This window comes from Mirounga angustirostris, unplaced genomic scaffold (assembly GCF_029215605.1).
Source record: "Mirounga angustirostris isolate CCGP_5_RB_7025 unplaced genomic scaffold, mMirAng1.0.hap1 SCAF_8, whole genome shotgun sequence".
Lineage (NCBI taxonomy): Eukaryota > Metazoa > Chordata > Mammalia > Carnivora > Phocidae > Mirounga > Mirounga angustirostris.
In genome coordinates this window covers 86,943,044-86,953,762 of record NW_026991716.1, presented here as the reverse complement: position 1 = coordinate 86,953,762, position 10,719 = coordinate 86,943,044, and the positions used below count along the sequence as shown (strand labels likewise).

The window sequence follows — 10,719 nt, the reverse complement described above, 5'->3', positions numbered from 1 at the left end:
GACCAGTTTCAGATTATAACTGGGATGCTCCCAAGGAGCTTGCAAATGAACGATTACCCACCTATCCTGTTTTGTGAGAGAAAAACTCTATTGCTATTGTTGTTCTGGGTCTCATATACAGTCTAATAATTCCCTAACTTATCAGTTGAGAGAAATCACAGAATAGCAACAGTAGGCAAGAAAAGATTCTTCCATTCCCTCACAGTGCTTTAAGTAATATGTTAGAGCCTCAAACTTCGGGTGGATGATTTGCTTGCATAAGAAAGGCAACCTAGGGGCACATGGGTGGCTCAGTCGGTTGAGCGTCTACTTTTGGCTCATGGTCCCAGGGTCCTGGAATCAAGTCCCACATCGGGCTCCCTGCTCAGCGGGGAGTCTGCTTCTCCCTCTGTGTTCTCCCTCTCTCTCCCAAACGGATAAATAAAATCTTTAAAAAAAGAAAGAAAGAAAGGCAAACCTAGCTCCTGACAGGAAAAGGCTAGCTAAAAATTATTCATTTTGAAGCTAACTACCCCTAATCTTCTTTCCCCCCAATCCCATTTATAGAAACAAACCTGTATTCATATGCATACTCATACTTGTCACGAATTCTCACCTGGCATTTGGGAAACTAACTAGATATCAAGTCAAATTAGCCAATGAGAACTCTCTGACTTCCAGTTTTCACTACTTATGTTTATACTGACCAAGTGGTATTGCTCTTTAAAACCTAACCTATGGCTATATGTTTGAATTTGGTTTTTGTCTGTATTTTATAGTAAATTATGAAAATTTAATGTATCTTATTATCTTACAGGAAATAGTTAAGAATATTCATACACTGAACAAGCCATAATTTCAAGGCTACTAAAAGAATACCATTCATATTGTATATTCAACTTTGAAATTTTTATAGCTATACATTCTTCAATACCTTTAACTTTTCCTGTATTTTCAACATCCTCTACTTCTTTCATCTTGTCTCACAGGAAAAAGTCTCTCTACCAAGGTTAAGAACAACTTCATGTATGGTCTTGAGTGTATCCTTGTCTGTCTTCTCACTGTTATCTTTACTCTCATCTCACTGTTATCTTTACTCAACTCTTAAAGATTCTTTCCTTCTATCAATATCTTGTATGTTTGCTTGTTTTTCTATCTTAAAAACACACACAGACAAAAGTCTTTCTCTGGACCCTAATATTTCCTCTACTGCTCTGCTTTTTTCGTGCATTTATTAAACAAAAATGATTCTCATCCCTGTCTCCATTTTCTCTCTTCTCATTTATTCTCTTAATTTGCCATCTGATTTCCATCTCTATCAAGTTACTAAAATTGTTTCCAATTCATCAATTATATAAATCTCCAAAGACATTAACCAAGTCTCCATTCTCCTTGACTTTGAGCAGGAATTAACCTTGTTGATGACTTTTTTAAAAAATGATTTTATATATCTTTGCTAATCTCTTTCCTCTTTGGCTACCCTTTCTTTCTCTTTTGCTAGCTCCCTTCCTCCTCTCAATCCTAAGGGTAGTCATCCGAACTGTTTTGACCCTTTTCCTAATGATTTTTTTTTCCTGAATTTCCTTTACTACCCCCTTTACACATTTTATCCTTGCAGTATTTGATTTATTATAGCTTTCACTTTTTAAAAAATTCCCTATCTTACCATTTATTCTACTGGATTTCCCATTTACTTCCATAAAAACCTGCTTCTTGAACTCTTCCTGCTTCCTCTCTAGACTTGCTGCCCAGCCCTTTCTGGGAATGTCTGTTTGCCTCTTTCTAAGATTGGTACATCTTTTCCAGAATTCCATGTTTTCCTCTTATTTTTCAGTCTTTTTTTGGCTGGACTATTTCCTGGAGTTTCTGCCCTTATTTCGCTGGAGTAAAGATCACATGGGAGGAAAATCTTCTGCAGTTCCATATCCTTGACGGTCTAAAAATCTTTATAACCATATCTGCCATTAAAACTTTGAAAATATTCTGTCATTCTAGGATCCAGTGCTGTTAATAGGTCTGATTTTTTTTTCTTTTTTTTAAGAGAGGGAGAGAGAGGGTTGGGAAGGGCAGAGGGAGAGGGAGAGGGAAAGAGAGAATCTCAAGCAGGCTCCACGCCCAGAGAGGAGCCCGATGTGGGGCTCAATTACACGACCCTGAGATCATGACCCAAGTCAAAATCAAGAGTCTGATGCTTAACTGACCGAGCCACCCATGTGCCCCAATAGGTCTGATTTTTATTCTTTCATTGATAATGTGTCTTTCATGTTTAGAAACTTTGGGGATTTATTATCATTATTATTATTGACTAGTATTATTCCTAGTTTTTATTCTTGGTATTACATGATAATATCTCCAGGTGTGAATCTTTTTTCATCTATTTTCTGATACCCTGTAGTCTACTCAATCTGAAAACTTATTTCCTTCTACATTCTAAAAAGATCTCTTATAATTAAAACATTTTTTTCTCATTTTTTTTTTTTTTTCCTAAATCTCTTCTCTAGTAGTTGAATGTTAGTCCATTGGATTGGCTCTCCATGACTCTTATCTTTTCTCATATTTTCTGTTTATGTCTTTGTATGCTATGTTCTAGATTTCTTCGATTTTATCTCTGGTACTTCCCTCGAATTTTTTATTTAAGTAATCATGTTTTTAGTGTCTCAGAACTCTACTTCATTCTATGGTTGCTTCTTCTTCAGAGTACCTTGTTTGTAGCTTATAGATATAATATATTCTGAATACTGAAGCTTATAAATTGGAGTGTTTTTAAAAAATGTTCCCTTTTATTTTGTGAATTATATCTGTTTCCTTTAGAGTTTGTTTTCTGTTTTTCTTTGTCTTTCTCTTTCATAATGGTGCTTTTCCTGATTTGCCTATTGATTCTTTATTGTATGTTTATACATATATACATACACAATATAAAATAAATATTTATGTAAATATATATTATTCTATATATATAGGTTATATAAGATATATTTACATTTATATGTTATCTATAATATATAATATACATACAAAATGTATATAAATATATATTTAACAACATATATAAAATATATATTTAATACGTTTAAAGTATTTAAATACATTAAATTAAAAAATTAAAATGTATAAAATATATATATATACAAATTGGTCATTGATGTGGTTTTCCTTTGTTTTTTTTTTAAATATTTTATTTATTCATTTGACAGAGAGAGAGAGAGAGCACAAACAGGGGGAGCAGCAGGCAGAGGGAGAAGCAGGCCCCACTGAGCAGGGAGCCCGATGCGGAGCTTGATCCTAGGACCCTGGGATCATGACCTGAGCAGAAGGCAGACGCTTAACTGACTGAACCACCCAGGCGCCCTTCCTTTGCTTTTAGTAAGTAGGATGTCTTCCAATTTTCTCTCCTATGTAGTAATTGTGAACAAGTGGCTGGGTTTGATAGGGCAGGACCAGGAATGCTAAGTATCAGGTTTACTTTAGGATGAGTAGGCAAGTAACTAGCTCTCTGGATGCTGGTCCTGAGTACCAGAATGAGAATGGTATTATCTGTGTTGTCAACATAAAAGCTTTCATTTCCTCTCTACTATTTACACAATTCATTTGAAGAAGACTTTTTGGGTCTTTTTGGTTTCTTCGTTTGGTGGCAGGTGTCTTTGTCAGCTCTCAGTGTGTACAATGAAGAAGGAAATGTGTGTGGTGCCTGAGTCAGTGTACCATATTTACAATGTTATCCCCATTTTCAACCCTTAATCTCACTTCTGTTCTCTGCCATGCCTCAACCAACTCTTTTGTAGCTTCTTCACTGTAATTTTTGGCAATGGTTTTGGACTAGGAATAATCAGACCTCTATTATAGCTTTATTTCCCAGGAAATTGTTGAAGTTTTATTCACTTTTTTCTGCTGATCATCCTTCTCTCCATATAAGTACATGCATACAAACTCACTATCTTTACTTTTTATTTATTCCTCAGTTTTTCTACTTCTAAATTTTTATTTCAGCAGTGTATAGGAAAGAACATTAGGCAAATTATATGCCGAGTCCACCATCTTGAACAGTTAGCCAAGAATAACTCTCTATAGATTTTATAAGCATATATTTGCCATTTAGATAGAACCTATTGCAGAATCCCCCCTAACTGACTATCCCTTGGTCACATGACCACCTCTACAAAATTCTTATTCAAAGGGAAATAGAATTACTTCCAGGGTAATGGGAAGAGCTCACATTTCTTTAGTTGTTTGGTAACCTAACAAATTCATTTTATTAATTAAGGAAGAGGAGAAAAATGGTGACTGGTTAGGCAACCAACAGTGTCTGCCATCATAATTTTTTTCCCATATCATCATCCTTTATTAACAAGACTAGGGAAGCTCATTTTAAAATTGAGTCTTTTATTAATCAGCATCCCCCAGAGGTCAAGTGTCAGCTCCAGGAAAGGAACTGCACTGAGGTCCAGCAAAGATGTAATTTTAAGACCCAATGTTTTTAGTTGGGGTATGCAAAAAGAAGGGGGAACAATGGACTGGAGAATAGGTAAAACCAAAAAGGTCCAGAAGCCAAGGCTGTGGGACACTGGTGAGCTGAACAGACCTAATGGACACATATACTGAAAGAGATACTAAGGGCTAGACATGAGTCTGGAGCATACCAACCCATTCTGACAACTCATGGTGTGATAAGGGTGAGAATGAAAGGCTAACATGCTAAGGATGATAGAACATAGAGATGAAAAGGACCAAAAAACATGGATGAATTTGTTGAGCCAATGAAAATATGTTAGAAACACTTTCACCTTGAGATTTTCTGTTTTTGAGACAATTTTGAGAAAATTAAGGCACTATTAGTCAAATCTAGTTACATACACACACGTATATAATTTTACATATATGGGTTCATGTTGTGTACGCATTATTTTACAAACTATTTACTCAATTGTACTCCTTGATATATTTCCATATCAAGCAATACAGATTCATGCCATACTTTTTAATTCTTATAAATTATTCCACTTTAGAGATGTGCTGTACAATAATCCCCTCTTATCTGTGCAAGATACTTCTAAGACAGCTCCAGTAGATGCCTGAAACCAATGCTAGTACCAAACCCTGTATATACTATGTTTTTTCCTACACATACATAGTTATGATAAAGTTCAGTTTATAAATTAGGTACAGTAAAAGATTAACAACAAAGGCTAATAATAGAATAATTACAACAATATAATGTAATAAAAGTTATATGAATATGGTCTCTTTCTCTAAATATCTTATTGTAGTGTACTCACCTTTCTTCTTTGGATGTGAGAGGATAAAACACCTACTGATGAAGTGAAGTGAATGTCACAGGCATTCTGACATAGCAGTAGGCCACTATTCACCCTTTGATGATATATCAGAAGAAGGATCATCTGCTTCCAGATTGTGGTTGACCTCAGGTAACTGAAACAACAGAAAGGGAAACCTTGGACCAGGGGCAGGACTACTATAATCAGTTTAAAGCAATCCCCTATTGTTTTTGGAATAATACATTTTTTATAGTAATTTTTTTTTTAAAGATTTTATTTATTTATTTGAGAGAGAGAATGAGAGAGAGAGAGCACGAGAGGGGGGAGGGTCAGAGGGAGAAGCAGACTCCCTGCCGAGCAGGGAGCCCGATGCGGGACTCGATCCCAGGACTCCAGGATCATGACCTGAGCCGAAGGCAGTCGCCCAACCAACTGAGCCACCCAGGCGCCCCTGGAATAATACATTTTTAAGTACGAGTTTTAGTTGGTTGCCCAACCACCCATTAATTTCAACCCACCCTACTCAATATTTTTTTTTTAAGATTTTATTTATTTGTCAGAGAGAGAGAGCAAAAGCAGGGGGGAGTGGCAGGTAGAGGGAGAAGCAGGCTTCCTGCTGAGCAAGGAGCCCGATGCGGGACTCCATCCCAGGACCCTGGGATCATGACCTGAGCTGAAGGCAGACGCTTAATTGACTGAGTCACCTAGGCGTCCCCACACTACTCAATATTGACAAAAGATTCATACAATCCTATTTTCTAACTGCCAGATCCTGATTGCCTACAGTACTAAATTCCTTAAATTAAAAATTGAGTCTTCTTACAGATTAGTTTCTAATTTTAACTTTATTGTCACTACCTTCCAATAAGCACCTTCTATTATAGACCAACAAGTTACTCATTATCATAGAGTGCATCTGCAATCTTGGTTCCTTGTCTTTGCTCACAGCACACTTTCTGGACAGTCTTCTTTCTTTTCATTAGGAATCCTGTCATCAGACTCTTTCCACTGACATTTTGGAAAACCCTCCAGGGATTACAAAGAGGACAAATATAGTTCTTCGAGTTCAGTGAAGTGTATTTTCCTCTAGGTCAGGACTGTCTAATAGAAATAAGATGCAAGCCACCTATGTAATTTAAAACTTTCTAGTAGCCATATTTAAAAAAAAATGAACAGGTAAAATTACTTTTAATATATTGACCCAGTGTATACCAAATGTTAATATTTCAATAGGTACTCAATATAAGAATTAAGATATTTTACCTTTTTTTGTACTAAGTTTCAAAATATGGTGTATATTTTGTACTTACTGCATGTTTCCATTTGGATCCATCACATTTCAAGGGTAAAGAGTTGCATTTGATTAGTTCTAGGGCAGTTCTAGTGGGGTCCATTTTCAATCTCCTCCTTCTTCCTTAAGTCTCCAAGGAACTGTGATAAGAACAATCTGTCGTGTGAATTTCTAGCACTTTTTGTTAGTACCTCTCATTATCATGCGGCTTCCTCTCATTATTTACCTTTTGACGCATTTGTCTTATCTCATAAGTTAACCTGTAAATTCTTTTAAGTCTGGGACCATGGGCTGATCCAATCTGAAGGTTGGGAATAACTTTAATAAAACTAATTCTTTTGATGTATGGCTCCCCTTCACCTAGTGCCTATGAAGTAAGCCTTTAGAATCTAATTAAGGTCAAATCCAGTGGTTGAGGCATCCACATATCCTAAGGCAGACAACTTCTCTGACTAGTGCTAGAAGGGGATCTTCTTTTCAGGATCTGAAATCTGTTTCTCTCAAGTCTGCAGCTCTTGAGACCACATGAAATAAATCTAATGTCACATGACTAGTGTTTATTTAATAGGAGATGTTCCCGGAGCTTTCTCTCTTCTATGAGAATCCTCCCAAGTTCAATCAGTACTTTTTTTTATGTGGTACGTTTTGGGGTTCTCTTCATCATCTGCTCTTCTATGAAATAATCCCAGCTTCTCTGAGGTTGTTTTTGTTTGTTTGTTTGTTTGTTTGTTTTAAGTGCTCAATCTAGACTGAACACAGAACTCCAGTCATGGTTTGGCCAGTGAAGAGTATTAAGTGGATCACTATTGACTGCGTTTCTATAAAACACAATTCCATTATGCATCAAGACACATTGCTCATGAGAAAGGGGGATGGAAGAGGAGGAAGCTAGGACACATTAAGTCACGCCCTCATGCCGACGTTTAGTCTAGAACTGTATACACATACACCGCACAGTTCTTGAGGTTAGTTAATTTTTCTTAATGTCGTCTGTCTTTTCAAATGAACCAGGGAATCTTCAGACATTTTGTTTTTGGTGGGGACCGTCAGACCAAAGGACCGTCTAGCAGAGATAACTTTAAGGTAACTGAGCTGAGAATTCAGAAAGCTTAAGGAAAGCGGATCTGAGACCAGAGTGTCCAATAGCTGGGAGCTCTGGCTGGTGATGAAGATCGCAATTACCCGGTTCTTCAGACTTCATACTTATTGCTCTTCTCTCCTTTACAGGAATTGTTACTTCTTTGTCTTCATCTTAGGGAAAAGAATAGGAGAAAAGATGCAGGCAACTCAAGTAATTGCGGGGAAAGTTCTCCGGTAGTGAGCTAGAGGCACCAGGCCTGACTCCGCAGGGACACCCACCTGACCGCGGAGTCCTGGCAACGCGCGCCCTCGCGCCCGTGCCCGTTTCGGGGCGCGCCCTCGGCGCCAGGCCGGTCCTCTTCGCCGCTCTGCTCTGCGGGCGGGAGGCGGGCGGCGGCGCGCGCGGACGGGGTGGGGCAGGAGGGAGCCGACGTGCCGACGTTGGCGCCGCTGCGGGCGGGTGACGTGTAAGCCCGCGCCTGCTCCGCCCCCTCCCTCCTCGCCGGGTGTGTAGGTCTGTACGGTGGTCGGGGCGCTGTGCTCTGTGACTGGGAGCGACCCCAGAGAGCTCCGGGTGGGGTGCAAAGGAAGGCATAGCGGTGCAGTCGTCCGCTGGCATCTTCGGCTCTGCCCTCCGCTCCCCACCCGGCGTGGAAAGTAAAAATGAAAACGAAAGGGAGGGAGACGCGAAGGTAGGAGCTGACCGAGTGATGGGAAGCGCGTGAGCTGGGGCCGAGAGCTGAGGAGGTGGAGGTGAGAAGGAGGAGGGGCGCCGCGTCCAGGGGTAGGTGGCGGGAGGCAGGGACTTCGGGGTGGGCGACGCGACCGGATAGCCCCCTCGGGACTAGGGGCAAGCCACGAGCTGTCATCCCTCTCGGGGCCTGAAGTCTTGATCGTGGTCTCTGACAGTTTGGTCCCACTCTTGGAATTTGTAGGTGGGGGGTGGTGATCAAAAAAATCAACCCAAGCCACAGATTGCCCAGGTGTTAGGCCACAACGTGGTGGCCAGGTGGGGTGATTTTTCTTTCCTGGACGAGGGTAATTTGTTTTCTTTAGGTTTTGTTTGTTTTGTTACAAAGCTGTGGTAACTTTTTCGTTTTCCTCACACAGATTTTGGGAGAAAAGTATGCTTTATATTTTTTTTTACCCCCACACTGAAAAGTAAATAGTCTGGTTAGGGAGTTGGTCATGGTGACTTGTGGGTGAATTTAGCAATCGCCGAGTCTAGAATTTCATTTTGAAGTAAGTAAATGTGTGCGCGTGTGAGGGTGCTGTGGGAATGGGGGCAGTTGTATTAAATAGTTTTTATATCATAAGTTAACTTATTTATTGAATGCAATGCGTTCGTGTATTTTGCTATTCTTTGGTTTAAAAGAAGTATAATTTTAGTGTTAGCTAAAAGTTTGATATGAGTGGTATCACATGTACATTCAAGCTAGTAAGCATATTTTCTTTCTCTAAGTAAGATTGGATTGAATAACCAGTATCTCCATCTCTAGATTTCATGTTTCATGGGTGAAATGTTTTTTTTTCTCATTTTCAGAGTGTTGTGAAAAGTTAAGAATTCAGCTTTTGAGTCTACTCTGGATTGAACTTCTGTGCATGTATCTTTTATTTTTAATGATGGCTATAATAATAGTCTCGCATGAGAAAAATGCTCCTTAGAGATGCCAGTTAAGTGTAGGCTAAATAATCTTATTGAATGAATTAATTTTTCATGGTTTAGCCTTCTTGATCCCTGTTGAACAGTTTTCTTTTATCATTTCATTCATTCATGTCTTCATCTGTGCCAGGCACTGTGCTATGCCTAGAAAAAAAAAAAGATACAGTGTCTGTGCTTATGGAACTTTCTATAGTCCCACACCCTTTTAACAGAATCTTAAGTAGGGTTCCTCTTCATGTCGTGGATCTCTAGTGGACCAAAGTAAGGCTTTTCATGAAACTAAGTTATTGTCAGTGTTTATATGTAACTGGCCTCTAAAGAGGAGCAGATTATTTTTCTTGAACAGCATGACTTGATTTTGCCTTTGATCAAAAAGAAAGTATATATGCCAATGTTTTGCCAGTTAAGAGTAATTTTTTTCTTTTTTTTAAGATTTATTTATTTATTTGAGGGCGCCTGGGTGGCTCAGATGGTTAAGCGTCTGCCTTTGGCTCAGGTCATGGTCCCAGGGTCCTGGGATCGAGTCCCACATTGGGCTCCTTGCTCCTTGGGAGCCTGCTTCTCCCTCTGCCTCTCTCTCTCTCTCTGTCTCTCATGAATAAATAAATAAAATCTTTAAAAAAAAAGATTTATTTATTTGAGAGAGAAAGAGGGAGCACGAGTGGGGGGAGGGGCAGAGGGAGAGGAAGAGAGAGAATCTCAAGCACACTTGGGGAGCCCAACGTGGGGCTCTATCTCAGGACCCTGAGATCATGACCTGAGCCGAAATCAAGAGTTGGCCGCTTAACCCACTGAGCCACGCAGGAGCCCCAAGAATAATTTTTTTTTCTTTTTGCAAAATTGGCTTAAATACAAAGTTCACAATTGCAAGTCAGTTTCTACCTGAAAAAGACTTTATTTTTCCAGCTTTTACATTGGTCTCATTGGATCTCCTATGTGTTAATAACTTCTAATTCACAATAATTATATGCACAAAGCATATTCATCAGAAATATGTATGATACTTACTGATAAGTAAGTTTTTTGCCCCATAGTACCTTCTCTGGGGAGGTAGTTAGCATAAGGCTTTGCAGTGCAAAGTATATCTTGATATAATATGGCACAGTTTTCAACTTTGAGAAGATATCTACCTGAAGTTGAAATTTTAACAAACACAAACATTTATGGAAAGAAAAAGTGCATAATTACCAAGGAGGAAAGAATAAGGTATCTAATGTATTTATTAATTGTAAGAAGGTAGGCATTATGTGTCTGTCTTCTACAATGTACTGTAAAGTTTTTTAAAGTAGGTACTGGATCTTATTTCTTACATCTTTTGCCTAGTATAGTGCCTAGCTCATGGTAGACTATATAAATGTTCATTCATTTAGCATATACCATCTCATTTAAGTCCTCTATTTTGCATGTAGATGAGCAAGTATGTTTGAGAATGT

General features: G+C 38.8%; 1 protein-coding gene across 1 annotated transcript in view; it reads left to right on the top strand.

Annotated features, from left to right (window-relative positions):
• The first annotated feature begins 8,103 nt into the window (after window positions 1–8,103).
• The window catches only part of ASCC3 (activating signal cointegrator 1 complex subunit 3), a 357,501-nt gene continuing 354,885 nt past the window's right edge, over window positions 8,104–10,719 (top strand). The window contains exon 1 of the mRNA XM_064597919.1: window positions 8,104–8,376. The gene's annotated coding sequence lies outside the window, so the exon portion shown is untranslated. The remainder of the gene's footprint in view (window positions 8,377–10,719) is intronic.